Source organism: Ranitomeya variabilis, chromosome 1, assembly GCF_051348905.1.
Source record: "Ranitomeya variabilis isolate aRanVar5 chromosome 1, aRanVar5.hap1, whole genome shotgun sequence".
In the NCBI taxonomy this organism is placed as follows: Eukaryota; Metazoa; Chordata; class Amphibia; order Anura; family Dendrobatidae; genus Ranitomeya; species Ranitomeya variabilis.
In genome coordinates, this window is record NC_135232.1 from 359781878 (window position 1) to 359799168 (window position 17291).

A 17291-nucleotide genomic window follows, 5' to 3' on the forward strand; every position below is an offset into this window, starting at 1 on the left:
TATGCTGCAAAAACCGACCTGCTTTGCAGCGTCAATTCCTCTTGTGGGTACGCTGAGTTTTATGGGTGGATTTTTTACATAAAATTGCATTAGATGTGGAAAATCCTCAAGTAAAAACACACATGCATTTTTAGTGCGATTCCGCTGCAGAAATACATGTAATCGCACTTGACTGTATCAATAAAGTTTTGCCAAATACCAGGAAGCATCAACAACACAGCAGTTTTATTTAAAGTATGACATCCCAACAAGAGTCAAAATGTAAAAAAAAACGCACTCACAAATACAATGAGAAAAACAAAAGTAACTTAATTTAAATAATTTAACCCCTAAAGGTACCTTCACACGAAATGACTTTGTAACGATATCGCTAGCGATCCGTGACGTTGCAGCGTCCTGGCTAGCGATATCGTTTCGTTTGACACGCAGCAGCGATCAGGATCCTGCTGTGATGTCGCTGGTCGCTGAATAAAGTCCAGAACTTTATTTGGTCGTCCGATCGCTGTGTATCGTTGTGTTTGAAAGCAAAAGCAACGATGCCAGCGATGTTTTACACTGGTAACCAGGGTAAACATCGGGTTACCAAGCGCAGGGCCGCGCTTAGTAACCCGATGTTTACCCTGGTTACCAGCGTAAAAGTAAAAAAAACAAACAGTACATACTCACCTGCGCGTCCCCCAGCATTTGCTTCCTGACACTTACTGAGCGCCGGCCCTAAAGTGAAAGTGAAAGCACAGCGGTGACGTCACCGCTGTGCTGTTAGGGCCGGAGCTCAGTCAGTGTCAGGAAGCAGACGCCGGGGGACGCGCAGGTGAGCATGTACTGTTTGTTTTTTTTACTTTTACGCTGGTAACCAGGGTAAACATCGGGTTACTAAGTGCGGCCCTGCGCTTAGCAACCCGATGTTTACCCTGGTTACCCGGGGACCTCGGCATCGTTGGTCGCTGGAGAGCGGTCTGTGTGACAGCTCTCCAGCGATCAAACAGCGACGCTGCAGCGATCGGCATCGTTGTCGCTATCGCTGCAGCGTTGCTTCGTGTGAAGGTACCTTAAGGCCGGGTTCACATTGCGTTAACAGCAGCCCTTTCAACATATGCGTTAACGGGCTGCTGTTAACGCAAGTGCCGATATGCCATCGCGCTAGCGCAGATGGAGCATCTGCTAGCTCTATCTGCGCTAGCAGTGGCGGACCTGGAAACGCTGCAGCCCGCGTCCCAGGGTCCGTCACTCAATGACGGCACATCCCTAGCGCACGCCCATTGTGGGAGAGCGCTAGCGATGCGTCCGACATAGGACATAATGGAGGCGTTAACGGACTGCGTTACACTGCATTATGCCGCAGTGTAACGTAGTCCGTCTAACGGACGCTTCTAACGCAATGTGAACCCAGCCTTAACGACCAGAGCTATTTTTTGTTTAGCATTTTAATTTTTTGCTCCCCTTCTTCCCAGAACCATAACTTTTTTATTTTTTGGTCAAAATGGCCGTGTGAGGGCTTGTTTTTTGCGGGCCGAGTTGTACTTTTCAACTAAACCATTGGTTTTAACATATCGTGTACCAGAAAACAGGAAAAAACTTTTAGATATTTTTTTCATATTTTTTAAAACATTTTTTTTTTACTTTCCCATGCTTCAATAGCCTCCATGGGAGTCTCTGCTACATAGGAGCGATGCTCAGATCGCCTCTATGTAGCTTAATTATAGCATTGCTTCGAGCGCCGACCACAGGGTGGCACTCCCAGCAATCTGGCATCAACCATAGAAGTCTTCAGGAGTATTCTGGTTGTCATGCCAATGCACCGCTGACCCCTGATCACGTGACGGGGGTCAGTGGTGAGCGCATTTCAGGTCGGATGGCCAGAAGCGCTTGTTAAATGCAGCTGTTAAGAGTTTGACAGCGGCATTTAACTAGTTAATAGGAATGGGCAGATCGCGATTCTGCCTGCGCATATTGCGGGCACATGTCATCAGTTCAAAAAAGCTGACACGTCCCGGCTTTGATGCGGGCTCACCGCCTGAGCAGACAGGGGTTAATGCAATGTTGTGGCGACTGAAAAAAACGTAATTTGGGCGTTTTGACTTTTTTTATCGTTACCCCGCTTAGCGATCGGGTTAATTCTTTTTTTATATTGCTAGATTGGGTGATTCTGAACGCGGCAATACCAAATATGTGTATGTTTGATTTTTTTTGTATTGTTTTATTATTGTATGGGGCGAAAGGGGGGGTGATTTGAATTTTTATATTTTTTATTATTTTACTTTTGGCATGCTTCAATAGTTTCCATTGGAGACTAGAAACTGCCATAACCCGATCAGCTCTACTACATACAGGTGATGATCAGATCACCTGTATGTAGCAGAATTGCTCACTTGCTATAAGCGCCGAACACCGGGCAGTTTTCATAGCAATCAGGCAGTGACAACCATAGAGGTCTGCTGGTAGACCTCTGGTTGTCACACCAACCTATCGGCAACCCGTGGTCATGTGACACGAGTGCAGATGGGTGGGATTTCTGGTGCGCTTGCTGGAAGCCCGTGTTAAATGCTGCTGTCAAAGTTTGACAGCGGCATTTAACTAGTTAACATCCGCGAGTGGGTCGCAATTCCACCCGCGGCTGACATGTGCTGAAAAGATGTGGGCTCAGCGACGGAGTCCACATCAAAGAGAGGGAGTCCGGCATCGGCATACTATTACACTTGATGTCAGAAAGGGGTTTACTAATGAGTGCAGACATGTGGTAAAGCAATCTGCAACATCAAAAACTCACCAAATGCTCCAACGGAAGTAAAAAAAATACTGTCTGTATACGTGGCACACAAGGGCTAATCTGCATTGTGTTAAAAGAACCCTGTCACTAGAACTGTCTTCCAGGCAGTGCCCTCCCCATAGCCTGGAAGAGGTCATTTACATATAAGAAAAATGTTTCTCTGGAATAAAACATCGGATCACAGATATTAAGGTATCGTTTTCTTCAGCTTCCTATGACCTCTACATGCCCATATAGATGGCTTTGAAAGGAAGAACCCTTGAAAGAAAGCCCACTCCCCACTCACCCAACCTTTCTTACCTTGAGAGACAGATTAAGGTCTAAGAGAGGATCGCAAGCCACATAGAGTTCCCTGAGTAGTGACATACAGCTTACGCACCCCTTACAGTAGTTACATCTAGAGCCCCCATTACCAATATAATGATAGCCAACGCTTTCCCACATAAATCACACACAGGTAGAATATTTACATCCGAGGAGTTACCTAACCACTATTTGGTATTCTCGCATCAAGCACTCCCACCACGCTGTTGTATCCTGCTTTAAGCACCTCTTCTGACTAGCAGTATCATCCTATTTCCAGCCTGCCATACTTAATATTTCACTAAACCTCCAAGACCAGCATATGCACATCCAGATCTGCACTTCTGTGTGGGGCTAGTCACAAAAGTCATCACCATCTGGAGACCTGCTCTTCATAATTGTTTGCTAAACCTGGTGCTAATGCACCTAGCTTGCAGACAGTGGTGAGCTACATATCACGGCCCCGGGAGCCTCTTGTGGCGCCTGAGCCACAGGTCTGGGACCCAAATGTTCATAGATGGCTAAATAGGAGCATTTATTGGAGATCAATGCCACCTGAAAATAAAAAAAACAGATAGGCACGACAATCAAGAGAGTATAGTAGCTTCATAAGCATATTTCATCTTCAAATGCATAAATGTCTATATAAGTATACAGGAAAGATATATATCTTGGTACCGTGTTAGCCAGTAGATAGAAAAATATTTAGAATTGAGAGTCCTCAGTAAAAGGTATCAAACCACTGAGGACTCTCAATTCTAAATATTTTTATAAAAGTATATGAATTGAAAGGGAAGTATAATCTATTAGTTTCAATGGCAAAAAAAGAATACGGACAAAGGCTCATTGTATTCAAGAGTTGGAAAATTCCTAACAGTACTCTACTTCAGAAAATATTTTATAGAATTATTTTTTACTTTTAAACAATTTGGGGATTTGGAAAGAAAACAGATTGTAATAACAAGTTGTCATAAGATATTGCTTGTATTCATTTTGTTTCCTTATGGCCATGTTGCAGTTATTGTCTTCGGGGTAAAATCGATAATGCAAAAACCATTTTGCTATGGTATGCGAAAGGTCAGAACTTTAAGGTCGTCTTGCACGATGTTCTGCTGAGCTGGTAATTGGAAACAGTTGCAGGTATTAAAAAAAAGGTCAAAAAATAAATTTGGTATTTTAATAGTTCATATAAGTTTGGATTATTAGATGACAACTGGTATTAATTAATGTAGAAGATACTTAGCATGCATGGCTGGTAGAATCTCGTGGACCTAACACTGTCCGATACAACCTCCCCATACTGTTTCTTAGTTTCCTTGTAAAATAACTATGCAGTTTCCTATATGTTTATTTCTCGGCTACTCTTTTATCCATCTGCACTGTAGGGGATTTGTTTTTAAGACAGGCAATGAATATGTGGGATAACCAGCGAGTATAGTTTACAGCTGCCATTTTAACTAAATATATAGGCATCCTTATATATTAGGGCTGCACTATACAGCATGCACATTTATGGCTGTTACTAAACTTATAGCTGGCCATACTCAGCAGAAAGTCAGTCCATGCGATTCATGGTTAAATCACCCCATGATGGCTGATATCAATCTAATAAGTATAACTCCATCATCTGTGCAGGTGAACATGTAAAATCAAGAGTCAGGTAGGGAATATGCAGTTCAGCCATGATTTTTCTTATTTACATCTGAACTGCAAAAGAGAGGACAAAGGATTTGGAATAATTTAACACATCCCCGTCATGTTAAAAATAACTCATGTGTGGCTAAATTATAACTCAAATTGAATAATAGTTCCTGAATTAAATAGCTATGTTTTCAATATATTTCATTTTCTGTGTTTAAGCAGACACAATAACTGGATTGCATACGTCATTCTTACTGAAAACAGTCTTCTCCAAATTGAAGGAAAATGAAGAACGGATTCTGCCAACAGGTTAGTGTCATTCTGCTGGTTGTTCTCCTCTACCTGTGGGATGGATGTACTGCCGGCACAGATAAATCTCACCCAATCAGTAAACATTTCTTAGGCTGGGATCACATCGCATTTGGCGGTCAGGTCATGAGTCCATCAGAGGATTGTGTCTGAATGCCTGAAAAATATATTCAGACATGCCCTCGACAGAGCCATTGACTTCAATAAGGCAAAGTCCAAAATCTGAATCTTTTCACTCCATCATTTTAGTTGGACACAATTGAGTAGTTGCCTCACTGAGGTCAATGGCTCTGTGAGGGAAACATCGGAATCAGGTTTTTTTGGTCCTGAACACGCAACCAAATGCAATGTGAACCCCCAGCTTTGTATGCAGAATCCTGCCTCTGATGATAATGAGCCAACTGAAAACTATTCCTGAAAGAACAGGAAGTATAGATCTATAAAAGCCCTAGTGGAAAGAGTAAGAGTTTTGTTTTTTTAACTAACAAACATACTATAAAAAATATTCAATATATTTTAAATACGAGTACCAAATAACTCTGATTTAAACAGTATGTGACTTTCTGATGATAGCTTTCCTTTAAATCAAACTTCAGTGAATTACGATGTATCTATATTTAATGTGGAATACAGACCCTGCACTATTAGAAACTGTACAGAAATCATGCACTAGAGAACACCAAACAGCTTGATGACCAAAAAACAAATGGGGTGAAAAACTTGGTAAAAGGGCAAATATTTTCCTCCTAAATGTAATTAAGATTTCCGAGGCTTAAAATCCTGTGGGGAAAAAAAAGTAATTTGTTGTAAATGGTTTTCCTCCGAAGCTGCCAAAGCACGCATGAAAGACTACTAAAACCCTTCCTAAAACTAACAGACATTACTAAAAGTCTCAACAAAGAAAAAAATGCAGACCATTAAATTCTTCAGTATCCAAATAGGCACAGATGAGGTCAAGATTAGTGGAAAGGAAAGCGTCCCAACAGGGTCATTTACTAGTAATTACTTAATACAGTTTGTATCTAAAATTGGTAGACGTTTATCAACATCCCCGCTTCTCAGAGCCATGCGGCAATGTCTTCAGAATTAACAGCCCACAGGTGGTAGAATTTCATAAGCATGCAGCCTCCGCAAACTTGGGTAATGTACACATTATTACTGCCATGGGCAATCTTGCAGATGAGCTCATCATTTTTGGGGTGAAGTACAAGTCACATTGACATTAACCCTTTAATAACCCAAATTTTGCACTTTTATTTAATTTTCACCTTCACCTTTCAAGAGCAATAACTTTTTTATTGTTTCCATTGACAGACATATGAGAGCTTGATTTTTTTCTGGGACAAATTGTAGTTTTGAATTATTTCATTCATTTAACCATACAATGTACTGAAAAACAGTTTAAAAAATTACAGGTTGGTAGGAAATGGTGAACAAAATGCAATTTCACTATTTGGGGGGGGGGAGGGGGTTGAGTTTTATTTTTAGGATACTCACTGTATGGTAAAAATGACCTGGAAACATCAGTCCAATTACTTGCTTAGAAATCAATATTTTGTGGAATAACCATGAATTTTAATCACAGCTTTCATGCGTCTTGGCATGCTTTCCATCAGTCTTTCAGACTGCTTCTGGTGCAAAAATGTAAGCAGTTCTTCTTTGTTTGATGGCTTGTGACTTACCATCATCATCTTGATTACATGCCAAAGGTTTTCAATGGGGTTCAGGTCTGAGATTGGGCTGCCCATGACAGGGTTTTGATGTGGTGGTCTCTTAATTTTTGCCAGAGCTGTATATAGCTACTATATAATTGTCTAAGGGTCACTTCCGTCTGTCTGTCATGGATATTCATTGGTCGCGGCCTCTGTCTGTCATGGAAATCCAAGTCGCTGATTGGTCGTGGCAAAACGCCCACGACCATTGCCACGACCAATCAGTGACGGGCACAGTCCAACGGCAACATGGCCGCTCCTTCCTCCCCGCAGTCAGTGCCCGCTCCATACTCCCCTCCAGTCAGCGCTCACACAGGGTTAATGCCAGCGTTAATGGACCGCGGTGTAACGCACTCCATTAACACAGCTATTAACCCTGTGTGACCAACTTTTGACTATTGATGCTGCATATGCAGCATCAATAGTAAAAAGATCTGTTACAAATAATAATCATTAAAAAAAAGGTTATTCTCACCCTCCGACGTGGCGCGGTGTCCTCGGCAGTGCAAGCGGCAGGTTCCGGTGCCAAGGATGCTATGCGAGAAGGACTCGCCATGACGTCACGGTCATGTGACTGCGACGTCATCACAGGTCCTGCGCGCCTGCGCGAGAAGGACCTGCCATGATGTCACGGTCATGTGACCGCGACATCATCACAGGTCCTGCGCTCATACCAACCCAGGGACCGGAAGCTGCCACGTGCACCGTACACAGGCGCCAGGACTTCAACGGCACTTCGGAAGGTGAGTATATGTTTATTTTTTATTTTACGTCACTGGGCAATATACTACGTTACTGGGCAATATACTACGTGGCTGACCAATATACTACATACTATGTGGCTGGGCAATATACTACGTGGCTGGGCAATATACTACGCCGCTGGGCAATATACTACATCACTGGGCAATATACTACATGATTGGGCAATATACTACGTGGCTGGGCAATATACTATATGGCTGACCAATATACTACATACTACGTTACTTGGCAATATACTACGTGGCTGGGCAATATACTATGTGGCTGACCAATATACTACATACTACGTGGCTGGGCAATATACTACGTTGCTGGGCAATATACTACGTTGCTGGGCAATATACTACGTGACTGGGCAATATACTACGTGACTGGGCAATATACTACGTGACTGGGCAATATACTACGTGACTGGGCAATATACTACGTGACTGGGCAATATACTACGTGTCTGGGCAATATACTACGTGGCTGGGCAATATACTACGTCGCTGGGCAATATACTACGTGGCTGGGCAATATACTACGTCACTGGGCAATATACTACGTCGCTGGGCAATATACTATGTGGGCTGTGCAATATACTGCAACACTGGGCAATATACTATGTGGCTGGGCAATACACTACGTGGCTGGGCAATATACTACGTGACTGGGCAATATACTACGTGACTGGGCAATATACTACGTGGGCTGTGCAATATACTACGTGGCTGGGCAATATACTACGTGGCTGGGCAATATACTACGTGACTGGGCAATATACTACGTGGGCTGTGCAATATACTACGTGGCTGGGCAATATACTACGTGGCTGGGCAATATACTACGTCACTGGGCAATATACTACATGACTGGGCAATATACTACGTGACTGGGCAATATACTACGTGGCTGGGCAATATACTACGTGGTTGGGCAATATACTACGTGGCTGGGCAATATACTACGTGGGCTGTGCAATATACTACGTGGACATGCATATTCTAGAATACCCGACAATACACCATCTAGTATATATATATATATATATATATATATATATATATATATATATATATAGTCACTTTTTACATTTCACATGCAAAAGTTTGGGCACCCTTGGAGATTTGTGTGCTCAGATAACTTTGACCAAGGTTTCAGACTTGCTTACCTGCTCACAATAACAGTAATTTTGAACAGGGGTGCCCAAACTTTTACAAGCCACTGTACCTTTGATCATTGTGCCCAAAGAGTTCTATTTTAACCACCTCATCGGTGGCAAGCCCCGACTGGACCCACAAACGTGGAAAAAAGCGCAATGCGAAAGCACCTTTGCACAAGCACATTTTTGCTGCTTTTACAGGCTGTATTGTTTTTGTCTGATAAAACATCCCAAAGGTGTGAAACAACAAAAAGTTTTCTATTGCTAACTAAAATGGCCAGATAGTCTATTATATTGGAAAATTCACACCAAAGACACCACCAAAATGGGCATGACCCATTGTATAGCCCTAGAGCGAAACAGCCACTGACCGCCATGGCTCATTCATGTTACGAGGTTAGTATTAAACTGCAGAATATTAGCAGTGGCTACAGACCATGACATTTCCCATGACAGTCTAGTGAAATACAGCTACCTTTTACAGCATATAATAATGTGTAAGGTACTTTGCAGAGCGAGTCAGGTTACAAGTGTGTAGATGCAATGTTAATGTATAAGACCCTTTAGCAGAAGATGGATTTACACCTCTGAAAAGAATTCTGTAGATACACCAACAAAGTCTAATTGGAGACATTTTATTACCTCCTGGCCAAAAGACAGAATGCGAATAAATATCACTAACTAATACGTTTCAGAAAAGTTAAAGAGAATTCACAAAAGTCTGATTAACGCTAATCTGGAAGAAAAGTTCAATCCACATTTTTATCCAGAAACTTGATAGTAACAGACAGGTATTAGCTGTACAGAATTTTGAGGCCACCTCCGTATCCTTCCAGACCACACAAAGAAGACATACAAAGCTGAGTGCAGCTCGGAATATCTACAGCACAACGTTATCAGACAGTGTGTGCTAGTTGTGTTCTGTCCTAAATATTCACAACCTTCACACAGTAATACAGGAAAGAGCTTAGTACACAGTTCTGTGTATAGTAATAGTAGCCAACAAATCCAAAACAGTTCCCAAAATTCTCAGATTATTTAGCACACATCCCTTTTCAGTTGAATACAGCACTATTAAGGCAATTGACATTCTTGAGAGCATTAGACATTAGTGGCATTCCCAACAATTTGCTTCTTAGCAATTAATCCGTATGCTTATAGTTTCACTCAAACTACTAGATTACTTCCCTTTGGCAAAAATCCACTTCACTCTTATTGTTGCCTCGGTTAACACCACTTCAGTTCATAAATCATTTTAATTGTTGCCTCTCTCAGAGGTTTGAAGCTTCAAAAACATTTGTGATTGACTATATCAAATAGGTAAAGCAGCCCAATACCACAAATGAGGTCAGAGGTAGTCGGTAAATCAAGCCTACACAATTTCTGGCCAAATCCACAGATAATATTTACCATAATTGTCGAAAATTAAGTCGTTTTTGCTTAAATTGTCTTGGGTTTTGTATTCACACATACACAACCAACAATCTATACTTATTAAAGGGACATTTTACAACTAGGGACAGGCCTAAGTTATTACAAAGGATTAATTTATTTAGTCGAGGAAAAAAAACAGAACACTAAAGCAGCCCGTTAACATTAAATAACTGTCAGACAACAGTTACCGTATTTTGACGCAGAGAAAAAAAAGGAAAAAAACTTTAATAAAATCGTGGTGCTTCTTATAATCTGTGCGTCTTATTGCTCACTGGGGGGGGGGGGGCAGCTGCAGTGGAACAGGGTTCCTGCATCTGCGCATGCGCTGCCCATTTTCCCGAGTGCACCACAATGTAAACCATGGAAGTGTGTGGCTCTTGACTTTCACAAAATGTCGGCAGAGCCCCTGCACCACCAAACACCCACAGCACTTCCGAACACTCCCTCCTTCCAGCCTGAGGTCCACAGCATTGCCCCACTCTTGCCTCCTTCAGCAGAGACCCTGTGATCTCGCTCCACGCAGTCGGTTAGGTACATTCAAATTATAAGATGCAGCCCCATTTTTCTCCCAAAATTTGGGGAAAGTGTGTCATATAATCCGAAAAATAAAATACCGTATATACTCGAGTATAAGCCGAGATTTTCAGCCCATTTTTTGGGGGTTGAAAGTCTGCCTCTCGGCTTATACTCGAGTCATACCCGGGGGTCGGCAGGGGAGGGGGAGCGGGGGCTGTCTAATTATACTCACCTACTCCTGGCGCGGTCCCTGCAGATCCCTGGCTCCCCGGCGCTGCAGCTTCTTCCTGTACTGAGCGGTCACATGATACCGCTCATTACAGTAATGAATATGCGGCTCCACCTCCAATAGGGGTGGAGCCGCATATTCATTACTGTAATTCATTACTGTAATGAGCGGTAACGGTGACCACTCAATACAGGAAGATGCTGCGGCTCCGGGGAAGCAGGGACTGCACCTCGCCAGGAGCAGGTGAGTATAACGGGGAGGGGAGCGCTGCGCGATATTCACCTGCTCCTCGTTCTGGCGCCGCTCCGTCTTCAGCGTCTTCTGCAGTGACGCTCAGGTCAGAGGGCGCGATGACGTGGTTAGTGCGCGCCCTCTGCCTGAACGTCAGTGCAGAAGACGCTGAAGATGGAGCGGCGCCGGAATGAAGTCAGGTGAATATTGAAAGTGCCGGGGGTCTGAGCGACGGAGAGGTGAGTATGTGATTTATTTATTTTTTTATCGCAGCAACAGCAAATGGGACAAGTGTCTGTATGGAGCATCTTATGGAGCCATAATCAACGTTTGTGCAGCATTATATGGCGCAAATATCTTTATGGAGCATCTTATGGGGCCATAATTAACGTTTGTGGAGCATTATATGGGGCAAGTGTCTGTATGGAGCATCTTATGGGGAAATAATCAAGGTTTGTGCAGCACTATATGGGGCAAGTGTCTGTATGGAGCATCTTATGGGGCCATAATCAACATTTGTGCAGCACTATATGGCGCAAATACCTTTATGGAGCATCTTATGGGGCCATAATTAACGTTTTTGGAGCACTATATGGTGCAAATATCTTTATGGAGCATCTTATGGGACCATAATTAACGTTTGTGGAGGATTATATGGGGCAAGTGTCTGTATGGAGCATCTTATGGGGCCATAATCAAGGTTTGTGCAGCACTATATGGGGCAAATATCTTTATGGAGCATCTTATGGGGCCATAATCAACATTTGTGCAGCATTATATTGGGCAAATGTGTCTATAGAGCATCTTATGGGGCCATCATAAACTTTATGGAGCATTATATGGGGCTCCTGATTCAATATGGATATTCAAAAACACTTAGCCTACTGATGTCTCAATTAATTTAACTTTTATTGGTATCTATTTTTACTTTTGAAATTTACCAGTAGCTGCTGCATTTCCCACCCTAGGCTTATACTCGAGTCATTAAGTTTTCCCAGTTTTTTGTGGCAAAATTAGGGGGGTCGGCTTATACTCGGGTCGGCTTATACTCGAGTATATACGGTATGTCTCACGATTTTCCAAAATATCGACAGTGGGGAAAAAAAGTATTTGATTCACTGCCGATTTTGCAAGTTTTTCCACCTACAAAGAATGGAGAGGTCTGGAATTTTTATCATAGGTACACTTCAACTGGCGGAGACAGAATCTAAAAAAAATCCAGAGAATCAGATTGTATGATTTTTACTTAATTAAACTGCATTTTATTGCATTAAATAAGTATTTGATACAATAGAAAAACAGAACTTTATATTTGGCACCGAAATCTTTGTTTGCAATTACAGAGGTCAGATGATTCCTGTAGTTCTTGAACAATTTTATACACATTTCAGCAGGGATTTTGGCCCACTCCCCCATACAAATCTTTCAGGTTTCGGGCTGTCACTGGGCAACATTGAGTTTCAGCTCCCTCCAAAGATTTTCTATTGGGTTCAGGTCTGGAGATTGGCTTGGCCACTCCAGTAACTTGAAATGCTTCTTACGGAGCGACTCCTTAGTTGCCCTGGCTGTGTGTTTCGGGTCATTGGCATGCTGGTAGACCCAGCCAGGACCCATCTTTAATGCTCTTACTGGGGGAAGGAGGTTGTTGGCCAAAATCTTGCGATGCGTGACCCCATTCATCCTTCCTTCAATACGGTGCAGTCGACCTGTCCCCTTTGCAGAAAAGCACCCCCAAAGGATGATGTTTCTGCCACCATGCTTCAAGTTTGGGACAGTGGTCTTGGGGTTGTATTCATTGTTCTTCTTCCTCCAAACACGGCGAGTGGAGTTGATGCCAAAAAGTTCTATTGTGGTTTTATCTGACTACATGACCTTCTCCCATGCCACTTCTGGATCATCCAGATGGTCATTGCGAACTTCAAACAGGCCTGGACATGTGCTGGCGTGAGCAGGGGGACCTAGTGTGCCCTGCATGATTTTAATCCATGAAGGCGTAGTGTGTTATTAACGGTAATATTTGAGACTGTGGCCCCAGCTCTCCTCAGGTCATTGATAGGTCTTCCCATGTAGTTCTGGGCTGATTCCTTACCTTTCTCAGAATCATCCTTACCTTTCTCAGAATCATCCTTACCCTTTAAGGCACGATCTTGCTTGAAGTACCAGACTGAGTAAGATTGACAGTCATTTTATGTTTCTTCAAATTTCTAATAATTGCGCCAACAGTTGTTGCCTTCTCATCAAGCTACTTGCCTATTGTCCTGTAGCCCATCTTGGCTATGGTGGAGGAGTTGAAGTGTGATTGACTGAGTATGTGGACAAGTGTATTTTATACAGGTAACACGTTCAAATGGGTGCAATTAATACAGGTAATGAGTGCAGAGTAGGAGGGTTTCTTAAAGAAAAACTAACAGGTCTGTGAAACTCAGAATTCTTGCTGGTTAATAGGTGATCAAATACTTATTTCAAGAAATAAAATGCAATTTAATTATTTAAAAATCAAACAATGTGATTTTCAGTTTTTTCTTTTTAGATTCTGTCTCTCACAGTTGTAGATCACCTACGATAAAAATTCCAGGCTTCTTCATTCTTTGTAGGTGGGAAAACTTGCAAAATCGTCAGTGTATCAAATAATTATTTTCCACAGTATTTGTATGTTTATTTAACCCCTTTCCGCTATCGGACGGAATAGTACGTCCAATGGCAGAACCCCCGCTTCGATGCGGGCTGCCATGGTAAGCTTGCATCAAAGCTTGGACATGTCAGCTGTTTTGAACAGCTGGCATGTGCCCCGCAATAGGCGTGGGTGGAATCGTGATCCGCCCGGGCCTATTAACTAGTTAAATGCCGCTGTCAAACTCTGACAGCGTCATGTCAAACTCTGACAGCGTCATTTAACAAGAGCTGCCAGCCATCGGGCTGGAAATACGCATACCGAGTCACGTGATCGGGGGTCAGCGGTGCGTCAGCATGACAACCAGAGGTCTCCTTGAGACCTCTATGGTTGTTGATGCCAGATTGCTATGAGCGCTGTGGTCGGCGCTCGTAGCAATACTCTAATTCTACTACATAGGGGCAATCTGAGCAGCGCTTCTATGTAGCAGAGGCGATCGAGTTGTGGCAGCTTCTAGCCTCCCATGGAGGCTATTGAAGCATGCCAAAAGGAAAAAAAAAGTGCTTAAAAATATGGAAAAAAAAAAAAAAAAAAAGTTCAAATCGCCCCCCTTTCGCCCTATTCAAACTAAAACAATAAAAATAAAATCAAACCTACACATATTTGGTATCGCCGAGTTCAGAATCGCCCGATCTGTCAATAAAAAAAGGATTAACCTGAACGCTAAACGGCGTAGTGAGAAAAAAGTCTAAACGCCAGAATTATGGTTTTTTGGTTGCCACGACACTACATTAAAATGCAATAATGGGCGATCAAAAGAACGTATTTGCACCAAAATGGTATCATTAAAAACATTATCTTGGCACGCAAAAAATAAGCCAACACCCAACCCCAGATCACAAAAAATGGAGACGCTATGGGTAACGGAAAATTGCTCAATTTATTTTTTTTTTTAGCAAAGTTTGGAATTTTTTTTCACCACTTAAGATAAAAATGAACCTAGACATGTTTGGTGTCTATGAACTTGTAATGACCTGGAGAATCAAAACAGCAGGTCAATTTTAGCATTTAGTGAACCTAGCAAAAAAAGTGAAACAAAAATTGCACTTTTTTAGTAATTTCACTGCACTTGGAGTTTTTTCCCAGTTTTCTAGTACACGACATGGAAAAACCAATGGTGTCGTTCAACAGTACAACTTGTCTTGCAAAAAATAAGCCCTCACATGGCCAAATTGATGGAAAAATAAAACAGTTATGGCTCCGGGAAAGAGGGGAGCGAAAAACGAAAACGCAAAACCGAAAAAAGCTCTGGTCATTAAGGGGTTAAATCTAGGAAAAGGAATAAGCCACCTCCCAGACTCCTCTGGCAGCAGCCTATCTTCCGTGGGAACAAGGGATATGGTACATTGAAATCAAGCTCTTGGGAGTCCCTTTCAACAACTTATTTCTGAAGGACTATTTTAAGAAAATGGGATTTTTAAACATGACACACCACTAAAGTCCTATAGGTACTGGTAAGTGGAAATGTTTGAAAGATTGAAATTTTTCACTCATAGTTGTAATCCAGGGGCGGACACTCACAGCTTGGGTCCCCTGGGCAAGCAACAGATATATATAAATATTTTTTTTACAGTCTCCTCTCATTATATATATATTGCCTCCCCTTATTACACAGTGCCCTTTCTTTATGTATAGCGCCGTGCCTTATCACATAGTTCCTTCTTGTTATTGATCCCTTGCTGATTTTGTAAGTTTGCCCACTGACAAAGACTTGAACAGTCTTTGATTAGCTGTCCCAGCATTGAGTTATCGTCGCAATGTGATGCACTTGTGATATTGCGCCAGGTAAGGTAATCAAAAGAACCCTGAATGCCATCAGGAAGGATGCGGTTTCCAGGACTCCTGATCAGCGGACACAGATGTGGCTAATGGACTTGGTCTTGCAAATCGATTTGCACCAACTCTTTTGGGAGCCAACGGGTAACAGACAACATTACCATCTATTTGAAGTATATGTACACTCACCGGCCACTTTATTAGGTACACCTGTCCAACTTCTTGTTAACACTTAATTTCTAATCAGCCAATCACATGGCGGCAACTCAGTGCATTTAGGCATGTAGACATGGTCAAGACAATCTCCTGCAGTTCAAACCGAGCATCAGTATGGGGAAGAAAGGTGATTTGAGTGCCTTTGAACGTGGCATGGTTGTTGGTGCCAGAAGGGCTGGTCTGAGTATTTCAGAAACTGCTGATCTACTGGGATTTTCACGCACAACCATCTCTAGGGTTTACAGAGAATGGTCCGAAAAAGAAAAAAAATCCAGTGAGCGGCAGTTCTGTGGGCGGAAATGCCTTGTTGATGCCAGAGGTCAGCGGAGAATGGGCAGACTGGTTCGAGCTGATAGAAAGGCAACAGTGACTCAAATCGCCACCCGTTACAACCAAGGTAGGCCTAAGAGCATCTCTGAACGCACAGTGCGTCGAACTTTGAGGCAGATGGGCTACAGCAGCAGAAGACCACACCGGGTACCACTCCTTTCAGCTAAGAACAGGAAACTGAGGCTACAATTTGTACAAGCTCATCGAAATTGGACAGTAGAAGATTGGAAAAACGTTGCTTGGTCTGATGAGTCTCGATTTCTGCTGCGACATTCGGATGGTAGGGTCAGAATTTGGCGTAAACAACATGAAAGCATGGATCCATCCTGCCTTGTATGGAGCATCTTTGGGATGTGCAGCCGACAAATCTGCGGCAACTGTGTGATGCCATCATGTCAATATGGACCAAAATCTCTGAGGAATGCTTCCAGCACCTTGTTGAATCTATGCCACGAAGATTTGAGGCAGTTCTGAAGGCAAAAGGGGGTCCAACCCGTTACTAGCATGGTGTACCTAATAAAGTGGCCGGTGAGTGTATATATAAGTATATATGTTTGCCTTGTGTCAATACATATACATTAGTCATTGTTTATTGAAAAGATTCATGCTGCCTGAACACTCGCTGTTTTACTGCTGATGTGTATGTTTTCTCTGAAATACTTTGGTGTCTCAGAGAAAAAATATTTTGAAAAGCCATGCATCTAGATTCTAGATGACTAGTCCCAGGCACGTTCACAGTGGCTTTTCCAGACCATCCCTATAAAGACACATAAGGAGTGATCTGTCAGTCTAAGAGAATGAGGTGGGGAGAAACTGCCAGGGATCTGATTATGCTAGTCATCTGAGACTCATGTACCCTGATTTATGAAGATCGGAATGAACAACGCTGGCCTTGATGAGACGGCATGTTAGAGTCGATTAAGAGTGGTCTGAGAAGTGTTGAGCGCCTCGCCAAAGGGACTGGAGTAAGATTTCAGGTGGGAGGCATGCTGCAGCTCATCATGGATTAGACGGGCTGTGGCGTTGCGACTCTTACACATCGGCAAATAATACAGCCAGTGTCTGATTCATGCTGCCTGAAGCAGGGTCTGCAGGAATCTCCTGTCAGGTTCCCTTTAAAGGCAACTCATGTGAGGAGCGTATATTGAATACAGACAAGCAACAAAATCTGAAAGAGGAACAATTTTTCTCTTTTCAGAGAGGAAACTACTATTGTAAAAATATCATTACATGACAAAGTCTTTCCT

At 42.6% G+C, this 17291-nt stretch overlaps 2 protein-coding genes across 3 annotated transcripts in view; one reads left to right on the forward strand and one right to left on the reverse strand.

Annotated features, from left to right (window-relative positions):
• The window catches only part of ROR2 (receptor tyrosine kinase like orphan receptor 2), a 241288-nt gene that overhangs the window by 22536 nt on the left and 201461 nt on the right, over positions 1 to 17291 (reverse strand). The window lies entirely within an intron of this gene.
• The window catches only part of LOC143818798 (histone-lysine N-methyltransferase SETMAR-like), an 83407-nt gene continuing 71045 nt past the window's right edge, over positions 4930 to 17291 (forward strand). Inside the window, exon 1 of one of the 2 annotated variants that reach the window (XR_013224685.1) lies at positions 4930 to 5020. The gene's annotated coding sequence lies outside the window, so the exon portion shown is untranslated. The remainder of the gene's footprint in view (positions 5021 to 17291) is intronic. The other variant, XM_077299926.1, reaches the window with a different exon arrangement.